Here is a 16,156-nt window from a genome sequence, read left to right on the forward strand (position 1 = left end):
GGGGAAAATCATTTCTTTATATATTTCTTTTGTGGTTTTTTACTACCTTTTTCTTTCTTTTTTATTTTTCCCTATTTTTTATTTTCTGCACTTTCTATGTTTTATTTTATTCTTTGGTATTTTTAGTTTGTAACTTTTTAATTGTAATTTTTAATAAAATTACTATAAAAGGAATAAAATATTTTTTTGTTTTTTTGCTTTAGGGTCCTTCACTATAAATTCATATCGGGATATTTCAGGTAAACATCTTGTTATTATTTCATTCTTTTTGCAGAGGTCTGACTCCTCAATGTCTTGAGAATTAGTTTACAGTATACAATATTTAAATACTAATTAATTAAATATCTAAATACTAATTAAAATAATTTCCAGCTTCAAGACCTCAGAATCTTAGTGGTCTAACAATGACAGTAAAAAGAATTAAAACAAAGAGATAATTTCCTGGGCTATACTGCTTTTCTGCACCCACAAATAATATAAAATCTTAATTTATAATAGGAATGGATTTTTCTATTTCCTCTTCCCATCTTGATTCATAAATTAAACTAACTACCTGCTCAACTTTTGAAACCTTGAATTCAAATCTGCAAATTCCTTTCTTTGTAAACCTGGAATTCAAAACAAGAACTCAGGCCGATACATTGCAATTTCTTATTTCTTAGTGGGGTTTTTTTGTTGTTGTTAATGCTACCATTAACAAATGTTGGTCAAAAATCCAAAATCTCCAGAAATCGTCAAATTACTAGAGAAATCATTCACAATATTTACCTTGGTTGCTATGGTAGTCTTCTTAAAATACCACTCCAACATAATCAAATAAGAAACATGTGTTTCTTCTATCATGCATTTAATTCTTACTCAACCATAAATTTCAGCGCATGGCCTTGGGTCATCTTTCAGACCATTGAGGAGAGGCACAAGTGAAAGAAAGAAAATCAGTTATCCCAGTGTCATTCAGCAGAAGAATAATTGGATGGAGATATCTAAAAATTAACTGATTGCAAGTATATACAGTGGTGGGATTCAGCCAGTTCGCACCAGTTCGGCAGAACCGATAGCTAATTTTTTGTTGCCCAGGCCCAGATATGGACTTCTGGAAGTGGCATCCACACCGAGAACCGGTTGTTCCCATATTTGAATCCCACCAATGAGTATACATACATACATACATACATACATACATACATACATACATACATACATACATATATATATATATATATATATATATATATATATATATATATATAAAAGATTGAACGATATATAATAATGATCAGTGTTATTATTATTAGCAAAGAAATATGGCATCTATTTGGATAACTTATTGTTTTCTATTTTAAGTCTGGATGAGTTAGGAAGAGAATAGAAGTACAGTGAGTCATATAAGAAACAGACTACTCAAAATGAGTTGTAAATAACTTGAGAAGATAAATGATTTAGTCATGCTCACATTCGTCCAGCTTTTGATTCTTCTGGAAGCAACCTCCCCACATTTGCTTCCAAAGAAATTTGTGGAGAAATGATTTTTCTTCTTAAGATGGGACCACCCAGTAAGTTTGTGACCAAATGAAATTTGAATTAGCAACTTTCCAGTTCACAACTCTTACAGTACCTAAGGCCTTATATCAAGGTTTTCAATGAACTAAGACAAAATATAGCTAGATATTATATTAACATTCCTGGAAATAAATTTGAAATACCTGAAATAAATTTATTTCTTGTCAGCATCAAATTTATTTGATGGTAGCAGTTGATGATCGGAAAGCTTGGTGTCCTCTTCAAATGAAGTTCCATCTCACAGCTATGTGTGTACGCCTTACCCTTATGCTTAATTTCCATTTTAGTTTCTTATACACAATTCATGAGTGTAAATTCTATTATCTTCTTCACTGAACACTTGATGGATGGATGATGACAATGTGTTCAATAATATGAACAGTTTCTCCCTCATCTTCATCTGTGGTTCCAATTCATAACTGATATTGCAGTTTTCAAGTTATAATCATAGGTCAAAAATGAAACACAAAATAGGGAAAGGCAAGACTTTATTAGATGCAGTAATGAGCCTATTCCAATAACTGGTGGCTAGCATTATTATTTCTTGTTAGATTGTTTTTGAGAATGAGACTGTATTTGCTGTAGCATTATTTTCAAGGGAAATATACATAATGCATCAAAATACTGTAAACTCACTGCTAGTGTTCCTGACAATTTTGCTGTGGTAGTATGGCTGTAAAAACAATGGCAGTAACTTTTTAATTAACTAAATTTTAAAAAAATGGCAGTAAGAACAACTATTTCCATAAAAAAAATAATTTGGAGGAAGTCTTGCTACATTTGTATGTGCCCTCTTCAAAGTTTTTACAATAATTTATGTTAGTTTGCAAATACAAGTATTAAAAATTAATTTACTTAAGAAGTAAAAAAGTCCAAAAATAATTAAAAAATAAAAAAGATATATAAAGAAATGACTCCTCCTCCTTTCAAACAAGCACAAGATGGGTAGCAAACAAATTTAACCAACAAATATCTAAATAAAAAAGTAACTTATCACCTCCTGATAGTTCAATAAAAAACTCTTATTCTATCTCATCTCTTAACAATAGACAAATGATAAAATCTCATTCTTCATATAAAATATAACAGTATATAATTTGACCTTAACCAAGTAAATCAGTTTTATATTGCTTTCCTTTACTTTTAGTACAGTAACATCACTCTCTAAAAATACAGCAAAAGAAATTTCTTCCCTTATCCTATATTTATTTATAAACAAATCTTTAAAACTTTGAGATTTTGTCCTGGTTTTAAAAAAGGCTATTAAATGCTTTGAAAAACAAAAACATATTTTTAACCTTGATCAAGTAAATCCATTTTATATTCCTTCTGTTTACTTTTAAAACACTTGACTTTTGATTCCTTCAAATAATGACCCACAAGTTGATTGCTTATCATTTTTTCTTTGTCTCTTACCAGAAATTCCTTCATTTGTTTAAAACATTTCTTTTATAAATCCAAGATAAGAAAGATATCCAGCTCACTATTCTGATTTATTATTTGTATGTTCCTTTTAATTTGTCAGCATCAGCCAACTTCATTTGTAAGTGTGATATCTTTTTCCATGTCATTCTTGTAGTCTAGCATTTTTAAATCCAGTTTCAGATCCTCATTCAAATCAGTTTCTATTTTGTCCAGTAAAATCTGTTCCTTTTCTGTACTGTCTTTTAAATCTGTTTTTATAATAGCAGATAAGTATAATTTCTGAGTGCATTGTTCCCACATATGCTTGAATTCTTCCACAGTCAAATATTATTCCTCCATTGTATTAACAGATCACTTTTTCCTGAATTGTCATCTTTAGTTCACTCAGGTTCCCTCTTAGTTAAGCTTCAAATTTCCCTCATATTGTGTATTTTTTCTAATCAATAACACTTTCCCATATATATATATATATATATATATATATATATATATATATATATATATATATATATATATATATATATATATATATATCACTAAGACACTATCAATCTATCAATCTTACACGGGAAAAGACCCGAATACCCCAAGACATACATACATACATATTATGTATACATACATATTATTAGCAATTTGAATAATTTGCACAAATAATGAGCTGTCATAGTTGACTATATCCTGTAGATAAGCCTTGAGACAGGCCAAAACAGGAATGAAAGAGTTAATTAGCAAGGTGCTTTCAAAAAAAAAAGCCTTGACAAATACTTAACATATATTTGCCTTGCCTTCTCGCTAATAAAAAGAGAGAAAGAACCTGTGGCTCAGCAAGTTAAAACAACTGCCTAATATACAATCAGCCCAGGTTCGAATCTCAGATAAAGGGTATGACTGACTGATGAGAACATAAAGAGTTCGAAATGGCCATCTCAGCCTCCCAAAATTCTTTATTAGCAATTTGAATAATTTGCACAAATAATGAGCTGGCTTCTATCATTGATGATAGACCCAAAGTCATGATAACACCACATGACATCACCACCACACAACCATTCAAAAAGCAAATCCGAACCCACAATGATAACGAGGCACAACCACAAAACAGAAACCTAACTACAGCTGCAACATCAGCCACTTTAAACCCCTCCAAACCACACAATAAGCAAACTGACACCCACTATAAAAACATGGCACCACCACAAACACAAAGCCGAACAAAAGCAGCACAACTCACCAGCTCAGGTCTAAGGCTGGCAGCTGAGACCAGCCCATCCACTCAAAACACACCCCCACCCAATCAGAACACACCCACCATTCAAAACACACTCCCACCCAATCAGAACACACTTACTCCCCCACCCAATCAGAGCACACCTCCACCCACAGAACACACCCCCTCTGGCAGTTTAAAAAAGAGGAACAAACAGCCACATGCTTCTCCCAGAAGAAGGAAGCAGAAGCCACCAGCCTGATGATGACGGATGGGATTCCGTTGAAACGTCGCCCCTACACCTTTAGTTCTACGCGGGGAAAAACCCGAATAACCAAAGATCCATATATATATATATATATATATATATATATATATATATATATATATATATATATATATATATGTATATATATATATATATGTGTGTGTGTGTGTGTGTGTGTGTGTGTGTGTGTGTGTGTATGTATGTATGTAGATCATGGTTTGAGGTATCAGGGCAACATTTCGATGAAATCTCATCCATCATCCTCAGGCTGGTGACTTCAGCTTCGTTCTTCTGGGAGAAGTGTGTGATAGTGGCTGTTTTTTCCTCTTTTTTAAACTGCCAGAGGGGGTGTGTTCTGTGGGTGGAGGCTTGGCTGTGTTCTGATTGGGTAGGAGTGTGTTTTGTATATATATATATGTATGTATGTATGTATGTATGTATGTGTATGTATGTATGTATGTGTATGTGTATGTGTATGTGTATGTGTATGTATATGTATATGTATATAAATTATAAACAACCCACAAGAAATATGCATTCAAGACCATCTGGCCCCTTAATATATTTATAACTTTTCAGAATCAACATTCTAGTTACCCTTTTGTTTAAAATTAAGCTTTTTTGCTTTTTAAACTTTTCTTCAAGGATAGAAAGGAACTCACTTGATGCAATGAAACTTGTCCTTCTGAATGTTCTATCAGAACCCACATATTGGGAGGGGGGCTCGCTCCTCTATTAGGTCTTTTCTCCTTTTTTTTCCTGCGGGTTCTGCCATACTCCTGGGGGGGAGAGGGGAACTATGGGAATGACAATGTATTTTTTCCACTTCGCTTCAACCGCTACAATGTATCCTCTCTGCTTCCTCTACCTGCTTGCTCTTTGAACTGTTTCCCCCTTGATGCCAACCTGGGGGTGAAAAAGGAATGTGCCTCCAGCCACCTGGCTTATCTCTTGCTGTGGAAGACTAGGTGCGAAGACCTAACAACTGCTTCACAGCCTTGGGAATGGTGCCTTGTCAGCCCCATTCCCACAGTGGATTCATCACCTGGGGATTGGCTCATTTGAACTGACCGGATGAACTATTGGGGTGGGGTTTGCTTCTTGCTCTTTTAACCTATTGTTTTGTGTGGGAAACCCTCAGATCCTGCCTTCTATGCCTGTTGTCAACTTCTCCTAATAAAAGATCCTTTTGGGATGAAATCGTTCCAAGAGCTCTGCTTTCTTGGGAAAAGGTTTTGAGGCGGGTCCTTACACATTCTTAACATCAAAAAACTATTAACAAAGAAATTTTCTAAGGTGATTAAGAAGGGAAGTATGCAAACCCAGTGTCCACTTGAAAGCTCCAAAGTGCAGATTAGGTGAGATGACTATCCCCTGGCTTCCAGAGCAATAATAGTTCCAGAGACTGGTGTCTTATGATTTTCTTGTGTGGAATCTCTGTAGGCAATCCTGGTCCTGTCTTTGCTCCAGAAAGGAATTCCAAAGAGCCAATCCATTCACCAGCTCCTCTTTCTGCTATGCCTGCAAGCTTCACTCTCTGCAGGGCTGTCTTCAGTCTGTTGTTACTTCTCTGAAAGTTATTTCCTCCTCAAATATTGATCCAAATTTCTCTGAAACTTTTGTTTCAGCATTAGTGTAAGTCAACTATAAGACTTCTTTTTTAGTCCCAAATTTCAAGAATTCGTAGTCTCACGTTGTTCCCAGAGGGTAAGGAAGGCTTCTTATATTGCCCTAAACTCGAAGGCGGTTTGTTTGGTTTCAGTTTAGCCTGTTGTACAAATCCAGTCAATTGTTGCTTATCCACTCAACTTTGATGAATGAAGAAATCATTTAAGATGGTGCAAGATCTCAGCCAAAGCAACAAATAAAAAAGGTTTTATTACTAAATAAAAACCATAATTTGCTATGCAAATGACACTTCATCCTGAGCTGTGAGGCCTTTGTTTGTTTGACACAATTGGATCCCACCTAAGATATGACAATATAGCGAGCAAAAAGCTTGTCCCATTTGACGACTGTTTAACAATGGTATGAAGTTATAAAAGGTTACTATTGCCCTGGTCTGATCAGAAGTAAACCCTAACATCTGGCACCAATTGGTTCTTGCTTTGCAGGTGGTCTTGTCAGAAAAATCATCTGGTAAATGAAAAACATTCCTGCCCTTACAGGTGGTCCTAACTGTTTATGCTTCAGTCACCTTGGCAATGCTCCTGCTTTGATTAAACAGATAGTTTCTGGGGCCAGAACTGTGAGTCCGCCAACATTGGCATTAGTTGAAAAGAAAACAGAGATTATCAAGTATAATGAGTGATATGGAGGAGAATATACTTTGCTGGTCCTCTGATATGGACAGCACTGGACCTTGGGGCCACGTGGTGGGGAAGAGAAAGATTTGGAGGGTTCTGGAATATAAGAAAGGGGAATGCTATCTGTGACAAGCAGAGCTACAGTTTACAGAATATGCAGAGAGGCCCATATCTTAGTAAAGTCATGCTTACCAGTGGTTGCTTTGTTGCTACTACATATGTCTTAGACCAGACATGTCAAACACAAGGCCCGCGGGCCACAAACGGCCCGCCATATGATTGAATCCGGCCCGCACAACTCTCCCAGAAATTACAAAGGTCCGGCCCCCACCACCTTGGCGCCGGCCCGGCTGAGCACCTGCTCAGTAGGAGGCAAGTGCACGTGGGCTGGTGGAGCCCAGCAACATTTGCAGCTCGTTAGCCCCTCGACAGCTCATTGGCCAGAGCCCAGGCAGCCTCCTCCCAGTTCCAAAAAAAAAGTGGGACTAAAAAAATTCAATCGATCAATTCAAACTGCTCACAAAAAAAAAAACAACTCTCAAAGTTCGAATTGATTGAATGAACTTCTTTGGTTTGTGGGACTGCCAAACTTCTTTGCTTCTTTGGACTGCACGTGGAGTCAACGGAGGAAGAAACAGGAGGAGTGGAAAGGTGAGTGGGACCTTTTTCTACTTGCTGTCCGGGTGGGGGTGGACAGTCTCTGGTGAGGGGATGAGGCGCCCAGGAAGAAAGGCGGACTTGAGGAGGCCAGAGAAAGAGCTCTGTTACTTCTGCCGGCACGCTTTGGCGTTTCATCTCCTCGTTCGGGCGCTGCGGAGGGCGAGGAGAGGCGAGGCGCCCGGCCCGATCCTGCAGCGCCCCAGCCCAGACACGCCTGCGGGAGGGGAGCCGAGCTCAGCGGTTAATTTCCCCGTTTGGGCGCTGCGGAGGGCGAGGTGAGGCGCCTGGCCCGATCCTGCAGCGCCCCAGCCCAGACACGCCTGCGGGAGGGGAGCCGAGCTGAGCTGTTAATTTCCCCGTTCGGGCGCTGCGGAGGGCGAGGCGAGGCGCCGGGCCCGATCCTGCAGCGCCCCAGCCCAGACACGCCTGCGGGAGGGGAGCCGAGCTCAGCTGTTTCTTTCCCCGTTCGGGCGCTGCGGAGGGCGAGGCGAAGCGAGGCGCCCGGCCCGATCCTGCAGCGCCCCAGCCCAGACATGCCTGCGGGAGGGGAGCCGAGCTCAGCTGTTTCTTTCCCCGTTCGGGCGCTGCGGAGGGCGAGGCGAGGCGCCCGGCCCGATCCTGCAGCGCCCCAGCCCAGACACGCCTGCGGGAGGGGAGCCGAGCTGAGCTGTTAATTTCCCCGTTCGGGCGCTGCGGAGGGCGAGGTGAGGCACCGGGCCCAATCCTGCAGCGCCCCAGCCCAGACACGCCTGCGGGAGGGGAGCCGAGCTCAGCGGTTAATTTCCCCGTTCGGGCGCTGCGGAGGGCGAGGTGAGGCGAGGCGCCCGGCCCGATCCTGCAGCGCCCCAGCCCAGACACGCCTGCGGGAGGGGAGCCGAGCTCAGCGGTTAATTTCCCCGTTCGGGCGCTGCGGAGGGCGAGGTGAGGCGCCGGGCCCGATCCTGCAGCGCCCCAGCCCAGACACGCCTGCGGGAGGGGAGCCGAGCTCAGCTGTTTCTTTCCCCGTTTGGGCGCTGCGGAGGGCGAGGTGAGGCGAGGCGCCCGGCCCGATCCTGCAGCGTCCCAGCCCAGACACGCCTGCGGGAGGGGAGCCGAGCTCAGCGGTTAATTTCCCCGTTCGGGCGCTGCGGAGGGCGAGGTGAGGCGCCCGGCCCGATCCTGCAGCGCCCCAGCCCAGACACGCCTGCGGGAGGGGAGCCGAGCTGAGCTGTTAATTTCCCCGTTCGGGCGCTGCGGAGGGCGAGGTGAGGCACCGGGCCCAATCCTGCAGCGCCCCAGCCCAGACACGCCTGCGGGAGGGGAGCCGAGCTCAGCGGTTAATTTCCCCGTTCGGGCGCTGCGGAGGGCGAGGTGAGGCGAGGCGCCCGGCCCGATCCTGCAGCGCCCCAGCCCAGACACGCCTGCGGGAGGGGAGCCGAGCTCAGCGGTTAATTTCCCCGTTCGGGCGCTGCGGAGGGCGAGGTGAGGCGCCGGGCCCGATCCTGCAGCGCCCCAGCCCAGACACGCCTGCGGGAGGGGAGCCGAGCTCAGCTGTTTCTTTCCCCGTTTGGGCGCTGCGGAGGGCGAGGTGAGGCGAGGCGCCCGGCCCGATCCTGCAGCGTCCCAGCCCAGACACGCCTGCGGGAGGGGAGCCGAGCTCAGCGGTTAATTTCCCCGTTCGGGCGCTGCGGAGGGCGAGGTGAGGCGCCCGGCCCGATCCTGCAGCGCCCCAGCCCAGACACGCCTGCGGGAGGGGAGCCGAGCTGAGCTGTTAATTTCCCCGTTCGGGCGCTGCGGAGGGCGAGGTGAGGCACCGGGCCCGATCCTGCAGCACCCCAGCCCAGACACGCCTGCGGGAGGGGAGCCGAGCTCAGCTGTTTCTTTCCCCGTTTGGGCGCTGCGGAGGGCGAGGTGAGGCGAGGCGCCCGGCCCGATCCTGCAGCGTCCCAGCCCAGACACGCCTGCGGGAGGGGAGCCGAGCTCAGCGGTTAATTTCCCCGTTCGGGCGCTGCGGAGGGCGAGGCGAGGCGCCCGGCCCGATCCTGCAGCGCCCCAGCCCAGACACGCCTGCGGGAGGGGAGCTGAGCTGTTAATTTCTCCATTCGGGCGCTGCGGAGGGCGAGGCGAGGCGCCCGGCCCGATCCTGCAGCGCCCCAGCCCAGACGCGCGCGCCCCTAGGAGCGGAGCCACTTCTGCGGAGCCACAAGAGTGAAGCAGCAGCCGCCCTCCTGCAATCTTGGGCAGTGCCCAGACTGGCTCCATCCCTCTTTCCTGGAGTTGCTTCTCCCCCTCCCCTGCATGTTCCCAGCCTGAATCACATGTCACTGGCCTCCTTTTCCGCGGACCATCCCTGCCAGTGCCCCCATGAGCCCCATCCCCTTGCCCCCTGGGTCCCCAAACCTCATTATGCTCAGTCTCTTGGTGGAAAATAAGTTGAAATCAATGGAGGGGTGCTTTGGGTTTCCCCCAAAGGACAGACTGACAGACCTTGAGAGAACTAACCAGCATTGCTTGCAAAAGCTAAATTTTGGATAGATATTTCAGGGATTTTGAACTCTATTTCTGGGCTTCATGGACATAGGAGAGTTGTTGGGGAAAAATGGAGCAAGTGGTTCCTTGTTTCCTATTTGGGAAAGCTGGATGTGTCTTGATTCCCACCCCTTGCAAATATCAGAATCTGATCAGAAATGGAGGCTGAGTAGTCCTTGTGGCTGCTAGACCAGCTTCTGAGTGATGGTGGATTGCTGATTTTTTCCTCCATCCATACAGGATCTCTTGCATAAAACATATAATTTCAATTGTATCAAAGAGGGCTGCTTTCTTGCTTTCTCTCCACAGATGCTGTTATGTTGCTAAACCTACTCCAAACATCTGGACTTGCAGCATCTTAGGATACCTACCTAGTGTGCTCACAACTGCTTGCCTCACACAGTACCTGAGACTTTGAGCTTTCTGTCCAGTCTCATCCATAAATTTATCTGCAGGGAAGAAGACCTGCGTGCCAATATTTAAATCTCCCAAAATGGCCAAACGGAAAGTGGACTTTGAAAAAAGATGCTTTCAAAAGAGGTGGGAGCCAGAGTACCTGTTTGTTGACATTGAAGATAAGGCTGTGTGCCTTGTTTGTGGAGCTACTGTGGCTGTATTTAAAGAGTATAACTTGAGACGGCACTATGAGACGAAGCATCAGGACAAGTACAAAAACTTGAACATGGAGCAGAAAGCACAGAAGGTGGAAGAGTTGAAAAAGAGCCTGATGTCACGGCAGCATATGTTCAGAAAAGCAAAATCACAAAGTGAAGCTGCTGTGAAAGCTAGTTTTATAGTAGCAGAAGAGATAGCCAAATCAGCCCGGCCATTTACAGAGGGGGAGTTTTTGAAGCACTGCATGATTAAAGTGTGCGAAGTCATGTGTCCAGACCAAAAGCAAGCTTTTTCAAACATAAGCCTAAGCAGAAATACTGTTGTTGATCGGATATGTGAGCTTGCCACTGATTTGCAAGGACAATTGGTTGAAAAGGGAAAAGAATTTATTGCTTATTCCCTTGCTGTGGATGAGAGCACTGACGTCTCTGACACAGCACAGCTGACAATCTTCATCCGTGGAGTGGACTCAGGTTTATGCATTATGGAGGAGCTTCTGGATATAACATCACTGCATGGCACTACCACAGGGAAGGACATATTTGAAGCAGTATCCAAAAGTATACATGACATGAAACTACCCTGGGACAAACTTATAGGACTCACAACAGATGGAGCACCTTCAATGTGCGGGGAAAAGAGTGGACTAGTAGGAAGGATGCGAGACAAAATGAAGAGTGAGAATTGCACAGGTGAGCTGACAGCATATCACTGCATTATACATCAAGAAACACTATGTGGCAAAGCCCTGAAAATGGACCATGTAATGCACACTGTAACAAAGACAGTTAACTTTATAAGAGCCAAAGGTTTAAATCACCGTCAATTTAAGACTTTTCTTGAAGAAATAAATTCTGAACTTGGTGATCTCCCTTATCACACAGAGGTGCGATGGCTAAGTCGAGGGAAAGTGCTCAACAGATTTTTTGAATTACGCATGGAAATTTGTCAGTTTCTTGAAAGCAAAGGAAAAGACTGCACAGAATTGAAGGATGAAAAGTGGCTGTGTGAATTAGCATTTCTATGTGACATTACTAATTATCTCAGTGCACTAAACCTACAGCTTCAGGGACGGGACCGTGTGATCAGACATGTATGATGCTGTGAAAGCTTTTCAAGTAAAGCTGCGACTGTGGGAGACTCACATGCAGCAAGGAAACTTGAGTCACTTTCCCAGTTGCCAAACAATAAAAAACCAGGTCTCCACCACTGCCTTCTCAAATGCTGAGTTTGCTAATAAACTGAGCACACTTCAAATGGAGTTTACACGTCGCTTTGCTGATTTTGAAAAACAGAAATTCAGTTTTGGACTGCTCAGCAATCCATTTTCAGTTGAAGTGGAGAGTGCTCCTGTAAATATCCAGATGGAGTTGATAGAACTCCAATGTAACAGCACACTGAAGGGAAAGTACGATTCTGTAGGACCCGCACAGTTCACCAGGTTCATCCCTGAAACAATGCCCCAACTCCGCCTACAAGCTGCTCGAATGCTCTCCATGTTTGGGAGTACATACCTCTGTGAGCAACTTTTCTCTGTCATGAGGGTGAACAAAAGCGCACACAGAAGTCAGCTCACGGATGCACACCTCCACTCTATCCTGAGAGTATCCACCACTCAAAACCTATCCCCAAACGTGGATGAACTTGTAGCCAGGAAAAGATGCCAAACATCCAGTTCGGACAAAATGGCATGAGAACTAAAAAGCTTGTTTTTTTCTTTGTTTTAAATGTGTTTTTGCAGATTTATTTGAAATAAATAATTTATTTGTTCATATTTGAAATTTTATTCCTTTTTGCCCCACTCTTAGGCATAATACACTTCTGAACTAATATGATACAATGGTCCTACATGCAACTGGCCCTTTGAAGGCAACCATGATGCTTGATGTGGTGAAAGTTTCCAGGAAGCAGTTTCCTCCAACTTCTTCTGCCTTGAAAGATCTCTGGAGAGGAGCATGCAGGACTGGGAAGTGCTGCTCCCCTGCCTCCTCTTGCTCTCCAGAGATCTGTCAAGGCAGAAGAAGGAAACCCCCCCCCCACACACACACACAAACACACACACACACACACACACTTCAAGCTTGGAGACTAGGAGGCTATCTATATCTGAGCTAACAAACTACCAATCATGCCTGGGCTTGGGAAGAAGGCCCTTTCCATCCTCTGTGGATAAAAGCCCCTAAACGTGGAATATAGTGCGTGTGTATGTGCACATGCTTGGCTGCAGAAGTTTGGGGAGGTGAAGAGCTTGTGGGGCAATGACATGTCCCCACATCAAATTAGCCGGTGCAACTTGTTCTCTCCTGATCCAGGTATCTCGAGTCAGCTGCGCTGAGTGAGCAGCATTGAGATGGCCACGCCCACTTGGCCACGCCCACTTGGCCACACCCACTTGGTCACGCCCACTTGGTCACACCCACCCGGCCCCCCGAGGGCAGCCATAATGCTGATGTGGCCCTCGATGAAATTGAGTTTGACACCCCTGTCTTAGACCTTATGTGGAATTTAATTTTTTTAAAAAATGCTTTGCTTTTGTCTGAATCACATAAATCGTATCGAGTGAGATAAAAGAAATATTTGATCTTCATCATCTAGAAATATATAGAGGGTTATATCTCAGAGATGCCTATTGTAAAAATGTCAAGCTGAAGGGAAATTAAATATGTGGATTTCATATGACAGGCAAAATTAAGAAAATATTGGGCACAAAGGCACGGGTGAAGAAAGCAAACTGCATAGTTTTCACCCTGTATCTTTTAGCGGGATTCTCCTTAAAATTAGAGTAAACCTTAAAAGACTCATAGGATAATTAAACCTGCTTAAGAAACTGCTTAAAACCCAGACTCCAGATCTTTTATACCTCTCAGTCCTGCTTCCCCAAAGATTAACTGCGATTATTAACTGCTGAAAGGTTGCCCATCACTGTAATAATTAAATAAATCCTTATACTGAATTTGATCAAACCTCCACTTGATCTAGTAATAATAAATAAATAAGTAATCAATTAAATGTAAGATAGGTCTGACTTTGGTACCTCTTCTTGAAGCCTGGCTTAAATTCTTGTAGATTAGAAAGAATCGCTTAATTCTTATCCCTTTCTTCAAACCTCATCAGAACTGTTCTGTTTTATATTATTTATCTGTTTTATATTACTTACTTAGAACATGGTTACATAAAAATAAGGGGAAAAATCTAATGGAGGATCAGACCAGGTGATATATGGAAGTCTGTACATTTGTGTATATGCATGCATATGTACTGTACGTCATTTGGAGTTTCCATTGGAAACTGGTATTCAGAAAATAATTTGTTCCTCATTGTATCCCTTTCTATTTACGTAAGGCAAATATACTTACAGTAGCCATTAAGTATTGAAATCTCTTCCCTAAAACAGTTTAGCTATGTTGTATTGATATTATTTTCCCAGATTAATTCCATTATCACAAAACAATATGGTAGCTGAAATGATTTGTTTTGAATCTGCTAAATTTCAATAGGAAAGGGTAGGGAAATACTGTAGCCTTCCTTTTTACTGAAAGTGATTTGTAAAGTATTTCTTAGTGTCCATATGTTTGCTATTAAACTCTTGTCACTAAGTAAAGGTTTTGGATTGGGTAGAGATCCAGAATTCCTCATTCCATTTTTCATTTTACAATTAAAAAAAATTAACAAGATTATAGAGACAGTCAAAATAAACTCTTCGTAATCTCACAAATGAAGCTAGTGTAAGTCACACATTTATGATTTTAAAAATATTGGGAATGATATCATTTGAAAGATTATCTATCTATCTATCTGTCTGTCTGTCTGTCTGTCTGTCTGTCTGTCTGTCTGTCTGTCTCTCTCTCTCTCTCTCTCTCTCTCTCTCTCCATACCTACATACCTATCTACCTATCTCTGTCTGTCTGTCTGTCTACCTATCCATCCATCCATCCATCCATCCATCCATCCATCCATCCATCCATCCATCCATCCACCAGAAGAGCCAGAACTATGTATCTCCCTCGACACTCAAAGCAGTAAAAAAGGAGGAGGAGGAGAAGAAGAAGGGGAGCAGATCATCCATCCATTGTATGCTGCCCATCAATTCTGGGTGGCTTACAAAATTGTACAAAGATAAATGTAAAAACAGTTACAATTAAGAAGACTTAAATAAGAATTTAAGTCACAATGTGACTTCTCTAATGCTAAGGCAGCAGCCTGACTCCTGTCTATTAGCCACAATCACTGTGTCCAGGACTGAAGTCAGAAAAGCATTTTTAGCAGTTGCTGGGACAAAAGTATTATTTGTAAATCACTCATACCATAAACTATGACAGTAGGGTAGCCTACTGATTTTTTTGTCTGCTCTGAAGAACGCACGTTGCTCATGATCGGAGCTGTGATGGTTACTCCATTTCCACTGACTTTTATTCAATATTCTCTCCTCTCTAGACTCTTATATTAGATCATAACTCAACCAAAGATTTACCACCCATCAAGTCTGGCAGGACATTACCTGTTGTTGCTAAGTTTTCTCCACATTGTTGTGAACACCAGGAATGTGAGTTACAGATTTTCATTATGGAAATATTGTTTCTGGCTCTGGCGTTACTTTTCCCCCCCTTTCTTACTTACGTATACACTTCAATTTCACCATTGAAAAGTTGCTACCTCTTTTTAAAAGCTGTGAGATTTTCTTCCACGATAATAATTTCAATGCAGCTATTTCGTAAACTCTTACGGACAGCTGGAGGAGACATTTAGTAAAGGAAATAAATTAACTTAAAGAGAATTACATTTTAATTTCTCTTTTCTCTCCACTAATGCACATCCCAACAGATGTGAATAATGTGTGTGACATTTCTTCCTGTCTTCTCTTTTTTGGTTCATTTTGCTGATTACAAATCATGGGGTGGGGGTGGGGAAACCCCAATGATTAAAGCAGGTTTTTATTTTTAGTTTTCTATAATATTTTCATGGTTTTAATCCTTGTTCCTAATCTCTCAACATAATATAAATTTACACTGAATTTCCAGATTAGGGTAAGGAATGTCAAAGTCAAACTATACAGTACATATTGACTCCTTTTCTCTTTTGCATGTTCCTTGTTGCAGTACCTTCTATCACAGGGGTGTCAAACTCAATTTCATCGAGGGCCACATCAGCATTATGGCTGCCCTCGGGGGGCCGGGTGGGTGTGACCAAGTGGGCGTGACCAAGTGGGTGTGGCCAAGTGGGCGTGGCCAAGTGGGCGTGGCCATCTCAATGCTGCTCACTCAGCGCAGCTGACTCGAGATACCTGGATCAGGAGAGAACAAGTTGCACCGGCTAATTTGATGTGGGGACATGTCATTGCCCCACAAGCTCTTCACCTCCCCAAACTTCTGCAGCCAAGCATGTGCACATACACACGCACTATATTCCACGTTTAGGGGCTTTTATCCACAGAGGATGGAAAGGGCCTTCTTCCCAAGCCCAGGCATGATTGGTAGTTTGTTAGCTCAGATATAGATAGCCTCCTAGTCTCCAAGCTTGAAGTGTGTGTGTGTGTGTGTGTGTTTGTGTGTGTGTGTGGGGGGGGGGTTTCCTTCTTCTGCCTTGACAGATCTCTGGAGAGCAAGA

At 43.1% G+C, this 16,156-nt stretch overlaps 1 long non-coding RNA gene across 1 annotated transcript; it reads left to right on the top strand.

Moving 5' to 3' along the window:
- Positions 1-11,660: 11,660 nt before the first annotated feature.
- LOC310633785 lies at positions 11,661-12,322 on the top strand. The gene is made up of 2 exons (XR_014491089.1): positions 11,661-11,751; positions 11,930-12,322. It is a non-coding gene; the product is annotated as an uncharacterized lncRNA (long non-coding RNA).
- Positions 12,323-16,156: the final 3,834 nt, after the last annotated feature.

This window comes from Vipera ursinii (genome assembly GCF_947247035.1).
Source record: "Vipera ursinii genome assembly, chromosome: 2".
Taxonomy (NCBI): Eukaryota; Metazoa; Chordata; class Lepidosauria; order Squamata; family Viperidae; genus Vipera; species Vipera ursinii.